The sequence below is a fragment of the Cibotium barometz genome, chromosome 17 (assembly GCF_041138505.1).
Source record: "Cibotium barometz isolate CiBa-2024 chromosome 17, ASM4113850v1, whole genome shotgun sequence".
Classification (NCBI taxonomy): domain Eukaryota; kingdom Viridiplantae; phylum Streptophyta; class Polypodiopsida; order Cyatheales; family Cibotiaceae; genus Cibotium; species Cibotium barometz.
Window position 1 is genome coordinate 15,742,367 of NC_141062.1, and position 8,005 is coordinate 15,750,371.

The window sequence follows — 8,005 nt, forward strand, 5'->3', positions numbered from 1 at the left end:
TAGGGGTCTCACACTCGGGGCCTCGCCCACAGATATCCGGACAAGAGACTAATCCGTCGGTTTGTCCAAAACCGAAACCGAAAAAACTTCCTTTACCCGGAAAGCACAGGCGATTCCACCGGGATAGCTCTTTACTCTAACGTAGTCAAGATCATTACTGATCATGTGAGATCCCTGTTCCCACCGCGCAACGGATTCGGGGTACTAGCAGCGGAAGTAGCACTTCTTGCGCGAGGCAGGGTCCCACACTCGGGGCCTCGCCCACGGATATCCGGACAAGAGACTAATCCGTCGGTTTGTCCAAAACCGAAACTGGAAAAACTTCCTTTACCCGGAAAGCATGGGCGATTCCACCAGGATAACTCTTTACTCTAACGTAGTCAAGATCATTACGGATCAACTGATCTGACTGTACCTTTAACGGTACTTGGTCAAATCAAGGAAGAAACTTGCATTTGGATCATTGGGATCAACGCTTTTTTCCCCATCAAGAGGCACAGCCGTTGATTCTTATCCATAGAACAATTTCTATCCGGGATTTACTTCATCTATCGTAATAATAGAAATTAAATCTCGATTTACGGATCCATCAGTCCAGCCTAACCCCATCCGATCCCATGGGTTAGCCAACCGCCCAACCACTGTAGTGATGGGATCCAATTTGGAATTTGGTTAGGTTTTGTCCCGGGTACCAAGGAAAAGAGTTCCAAGGCCCCCTAGCCGGAATTTCATGCAAACATAAAACTAGCCACACCACTTACACACCCAATATGAAAATTGCCTTTTTCTTAGCATCAGCTAACTTTAAAACAATCCTTTAATGAAACCATAGTACCACTGATCACAATCTCCCAATTTATCCAGTTGATTCATAATTTCCCATCATTCCTTCATCAGAGTATCTATGGCATCATTGGCAACTAGAACGCTCACCACCTGTCCACACAGGGGCCGTTTCAATAGTTCCTAGCCCATAATACTCAACAATATAATCACTTATCAAGATGGACTCTCGTTGAAGATCAGCAAGATCAACCAACAGATCCATATAAAAGAGCCATGGACTCATCCGTTGAGGACCAGCAAGGTCAGTCAACCAGATCCATGCCCGGTTCCAGAAAACAACTCTTACTCCTTGTTCCAATATCTTCCTCGACGCACGCGTGGGTATCCTAGGCGACCCAGAGCCCGAGCACCGTATGGTCAGCACCCTCTAGGATCCTTCGCAGGTGACCTAGCGCTTCACTCATAGGCCGCTTCCTTGGTCCCTCATCCACCGTACCGGAAGCTCACCATTTTAATCGAACCGAGGCTGGTCAAGACCTCGACCGACCTTGCTACGTGAGACGTCCTCCATTGACTCTCCGTCAGCAGTTGCAACTTTATCAGTTAGGTCTCCACGACCTTAATCACAAGACGGTCAAAATGCTTTCCCAGCATTCTTGACATAAAACAGCCATTTACAAACAGCATTTACAAACAGTTTACAAATACAATTTCTATGTTAACTCTCATTTTTCCACATTATCCCTCATACAATCCACATTACTTATTCCACATTTCATTTATATGTGTACTCATCCAATCACATCATTTTCCATCTCTTTACTTCAGATTCCTTCACGTCACATATCATATATTCACATCCATATCCACATCCATACATCCACATCCACATCCACATTCACATCCATACATCCACATCTACATGCTTATCTCCATTTTCACATCCTCATTTATACATCCACATCCCATATCCACATTCATACATACACATCCATATCCACATCCATATCCGCATTCATACATACACATCCATATCCACATCCACATGCATACATTCATTATCACGTCCTCATTCATACATCCACATCCACATACATACATACATCCACATCCACATTCCCATTCACATCTATACATCCACATCTACATCCACATTCACATACATCCACATCCACATTCCCATTCACATCTATACATCCACATCTACATCCACATACATACATACATCCACATACATACATACATACATCCACATCCACATTCCCATTCACATCTATTCATCCACATCTACATCCACATTCACATCCACATTCCCATTCACATCTATACATCCACATCTACATCCACATCTACATCCACATTCACATCCATACATCCATATTCACATCCATACATCCATATCCACATTCCCATTCACATCTATACATCCACATCTACATCCACATTCACATCCACATTCCCATTCACATCTATACATCCACATCTACATCCACATTCACATCCACATTCCCATTCACATCTATACATCCACATCTACATCCACATTCACATCTCTGCATATACATCTTCATGTATACACATCGATTTTCACATTCATACATCCATACTCCCATCTCCACATCCACACATCCATATACATACATCCATTTTCACATTCCCATTCATATAACCCCATATGCCTTCACATCTAATCTTTTACATCACATCCATTCTTGCCCTATCACAACCCATATACATCTTATCCTATCACATACACTTCTTACCTCATCCCATACACATCTTATCACATCTTATCACCTCTTATCACCTCTTATACACCTCTTATCACATCCTATCACATCTTAATTCATCTTATCACCTCTTATACACCTCTTATCACATCCTATCACATCTCATATCTATTTATAGAATACAAGAGAATTCTTATATTTGATATAAGATTTCTTTACACATTTACTTATCCATAAATTCTATTTAAGGAGATTAATACTTCCGAAGTAAAATCAATCTTTTATGCATCTTCCTATGCATAAATTCATTTTAAATGAAAATGACACTTTTGAATTAAAATTCAATCTTTTATGCATCTTCCTATGCATAAATTCAATTTAGATGAGAATGACACTTTTGAATTAAAAATCAATTTTTTAATGCATCTTCTTATGCATAGATTCAATTTAGTAGGAATTACACTTTTAGAATAAAAGAATTTCTCTTATGCATCTAAGTTATGCATAAAATCCATTTATGAGGAAAATCACACTTTTAGTATAAAAAGAATATCTTTTATGCATACCTCTATGCATGAAATCCAATATGATAAAAGTAACACCCTTACAATAAAATAATCAACTTTTTATGCATACCTCTATGCATGAAATTCAAATTTGATAAAAGTAACACTTTTGATATAAAAATTTATCCATTATGTATACTTCTATGCATGAAATAAAAATGATAAAAGTAACACTTTTGATATAAAAATTTATCCTTTATGCATACTTCTATGCATGAAAATAAAAATAATAAAAGTAACACTTTTGATATAAAAATTTATCCATTATGCATACTTCTATGCATGAAAATAAAAATAATAAAAGTAACACTTTTGATATAAAAATTTAAGCATTATGCATACTTCTATGCATGAAATAAAAATGATAAAAGTAACACTTTTGATATAAAAATTTATCCTTTATGCATACTTCTATGCATGAAAATAAAAATAATAAAAGTAACACTTTTGATATAAAAATTTATCCATTATGCATACTTCTATGCATGAAAATAAAAATAATAAAAGTAACACTTTTGATATAAAAATTTAAGCATTATGCATACTTCTATGCATGAAATAAAAATGGTAAAAATAACACTTTTGATATAAAAACTTATCCTTTATGCATGATAAAAATTCAATTTCTCTATGATTATAATGAAATTCTTTCAATTAATCTAGGATGATAATTCCTAGAATATGGTAGGAAGTCCTCTTTTTATGCTTTGAATGAGATTATTTTATGCATAATTTTTATAAAAATTTTGCCATAGCTCCGCTGCTATGATTGATAAATCTCAATTTTTCTAAGGGATAATGCTTATCATTAAGGAAATAATTAAAATAATCTCTAATTGGATTATTAATCCATAATGGATTGAATCATTAATATACATAAACTAAAAGCATAGAAAAAAGCCATTAATTTGGCCTCAAGCATAGCTTAATCTTGGGTTAAGGAAAAACTTTATGAAAAGCTTGATTTGGATTGAGAACGGGTCATGAGTATGACCATTTCTTGAGTGAGAGAGAGAATTTACATAAAAATCATTAGAATTTAAACATAAATGAAAATTAATTTCAATAGCATTATGTAACTCTTCACTACTATTCAAACTTCAATAGCGTTTAAAAAAAACCATACCAATTAAACTTCTCAAGCTTGAGAGGGGTTGAGAAGAGAGAAACATTGAGAATTTATAGAAAGATCAATATTCACTAATTACCTTACAACTTGCTTGATTCTTTGTTCACGGTAGAGGCCCCCAACCAATCAATTGGTTAAGTATGTTGATGGAGCCACTAATGGAGATTGAAGAAAGAGGGAAGCTCCAAAAACTAGTGAATTATTAAATGAATTCACAGTTCTTGGCTTAGGTGGAGTAGAGTAACGATGCATAAACACTAACTATTTTTCAACAAGGGGGAGGCTTCTATTTATAGGAAAAATTGAGCTCCTAACCAAACAAACTGATTCTAGAATTTTCTAAATCAGTTTGGTCAATATTTAACCATTTTTAGGTCAGTTAAGCTAACTTTTTGGAACTAGACTTGAATGAGGAGAGAGGAGAGATGAAATATCTCAATTTTTATGAGTTTAAAACTCATTCAAGCATGTGAAATATGCACCTCCTTTAAAGAACTCCCCTTCCTTACATATGTGTCATAATGGAATCATTTTAATATTGCTCATAGTTTTTTTACTAATAAACCTTGTACATTTTCAACTCTTCATCTTATGTGAAATATGCACCTCCTTTAAAGAATTCCCCTTCCTTACATATGTGTCATAATGGAATCATTTTAATATTGCTCATAGTTTTTTACTAATAAACCTTGTACATTTTCAACTCTTCATCTTATGTGAAATATGCACCTCCTTTAAAGAATTCCCCTTCCTTACATATGTGTCATAATGGCATCATTTTAATATTGCTCATAGTTTTTTACTAATAAACCTTGTACATTTTCAACTCTTCATCTTATGTGAGCATTTACTCATTTTTGGATACCCAAAATATCTCATATTTTTAATATTGTTCATAGTTTTTTACTAATAAACCTTGTACATTTTTAACTCTTCACCTTATGTGAGCATTTACTCATTTTTGGGTATCTTCTTTTTACAAATATGGATTTATCTCTTCCCTACACATGGATTGATGCTATTGGCCCATAGGAACCTTAATTGGACCATAGTCTAAAGACTTCTGAAAATCTAGACCCTTAGACTAAGGTTCTTTATACCTATTTCCATATAATTCCAATTGCACATTGGAAAATTCTTTTTGAATTTCTGTTTCAGGGGAACTCATTTGAATTATAAGAGATATTTTTCTATCCAAAAATTTTCAAAATCTGAATATTCTCTCTCTAGAATAATTTTTCTCTTTCTAGGCTAAAATAGTTAGCAACAGGGTCTATATATTTCTGAAGAGGGTTGATTACAGGGGAAGATACTAGACATCAAAAAAAGGTGGGGGAGGAATCTTACAGATCAAACTGATCTGACTGCACCTTTAACGGTACTTGGTCAAATCAAGGAAGAAACTTGCACTTGGATAATTGGGATCAACGCTTTTTTCCCCATCAAGAGGCACAGCCGTTGATTCCTATCCATAGAACAATTTCTATCTGGGATTTACTTCATCTATCGCAATAATAGAAATTAAATCTCGATTTACGGATCCATCAGTCCAGCCTAACCCCATCCAGTCCCATGGGTTAGCCAACCGCCCAACCACTGTAGTGATGGGATCCAATTAAGAATTTGGTTAGGTTTTGTCCCGGGTACCAAGGAAAAGAGTTCCAAGGCCCCCTAGCCGGAAGTTCATACAAACATAAAACTAGTCACACCACTTACACACCCAATATGAAATTGCCTTTTTCTTAGCATCAACTAGCTTTAAAACAATCCTTTAATAAAACCATTATGTCACTGATGACAATCCTCAAAGTTTTTGGCTGAATCCTTATTTCCAGTCATTCTTTCATTGGTATACTTATGGCATCATTGGCAACCAGAACGCTCACCACCTGTTCGCTCAGGGGCCTTTTCCATAGTTCCTAGCTCATAGTAACCGGCAATATATTCATATAATAGAATGGAATCTCCGTGGAAGATCAGCTAGATCAACCCACAGATCCATATAAAAGAGCCATGGACTCATCCGTTGAGGACCAGCAAGGTCAATCAACTAGATCCATGTCCGGTTTCAGAAAACAACTGTTACTCCTTGTTCCAATATCTTCCACGACGCACGTGTGGGTATCTTCGGCGACCCAGAGCCCGAGCACCGTATGGTCAGCACCCTCTAGGATCCTTCGCAGGTGACCTAGCGCTTCACTCATAGGCCGCTTCCTTGGTCCCTCATCCACCGTACCGGAAGCTCACCATTTAAATCGAACCGAGGCTGGTCAAGACCTCGATCGACCTTGCTACGCGAGACGTCCTCCATTGACTCTCCGTCAGCAGTTGCAACTTTATCAGTTCGGTCTTCATGACCTTAATCCTCAAGACGGTCAAAATGCTTCTCCAGCATTCTTGACATAAAACAGTCATTTACAAACAGTCACAAAATACAGTTTCTATAACAAACTCTTGTCTTTCCAGATTATCCACTCTCGGACCACATTACTTATTCCACATTCCATTCAATGTTGTGTACTTGTTCTCATCCATTCACTCATATAGACTACACATTATCTCACATACACCTTCATAATCATTATTCTACATACATATCCATGTTCGTACATCCACATCATACATTCAATTTCACATTCATACATACGCATCTACATGCATACATCCACATCCACATTCATACATCCATACCTCCATTTTCACATCCACACATCCACATTCATATTCATACATCCACATTCACATGCATACATCCATTTTCACATCCTCATTCATACATACACATCCACATACATACATACACATCCGTATCTACATCCATACATCCACATTCACGTCAACATTCACATTCATACATATACATCTACATGTATACATCCACATCACATTCATACAACTATATTACATCCATTCTCGTCCTAACACATCCCATATACATCTTAACACATCCTAACTCATCTTAACACATTCTATCACATCTCATACACATCTTATCACATCTTTTTACATCTCATACACCTCTTATCACATCCTATCACTTTCCATACGCATCTTATTAAATCTTATCACATCTCATACACCTCTTATCACATCTTATCACATTTCATATCTTTTTTAAGAGAATTCTTATATTTGATATAAGATTTCTCTACACATTTATTTATGCATAAATTCCATTTAAGGAGACTAACGCTTTCGAAATTAAAATCAATCTTTTATGCATCTTCTTATGCATAAATTCAATTTGGTAGGAATTACACTTTTAGAATAAAAGAATTTCTCTTATGCATCTAAGTTATGCATAAAATCCATTTATGAGGGAAATCACACTTTTAGTATAAAAAGAATATCTTTTATGCATACCTCTATGCATGAAATCCAATATGATAAAAATAACACTCTTACAATAAAATAATCAACTTTTATGCATACCTCTATGTATGAAATTCAATTATGATAAAAGTCACACTTTTATAATAAAATAATCAACCTTTATGCATACCTCTATGCATGAAATTCAATATAATAAAAGACACACTTTTATAATAAAATAATCAACTTTTATGCATACCTTTATGCATGAAATTCAAATATGATAAAAGTAACACTTTTGATATAAAAATTTATCCATTATGTATACTTCTATGCATGAAATAAAAATGATAAAAGTAACACTTTTGATATAAAAATTTATCCTTTATGCATACTTCTATGCCTGAAAATAAAAATGATAAAAATAACACTTTTGATATAAAAATTTATCCTTTATGCATACTTCTATGCATGAAAATAAA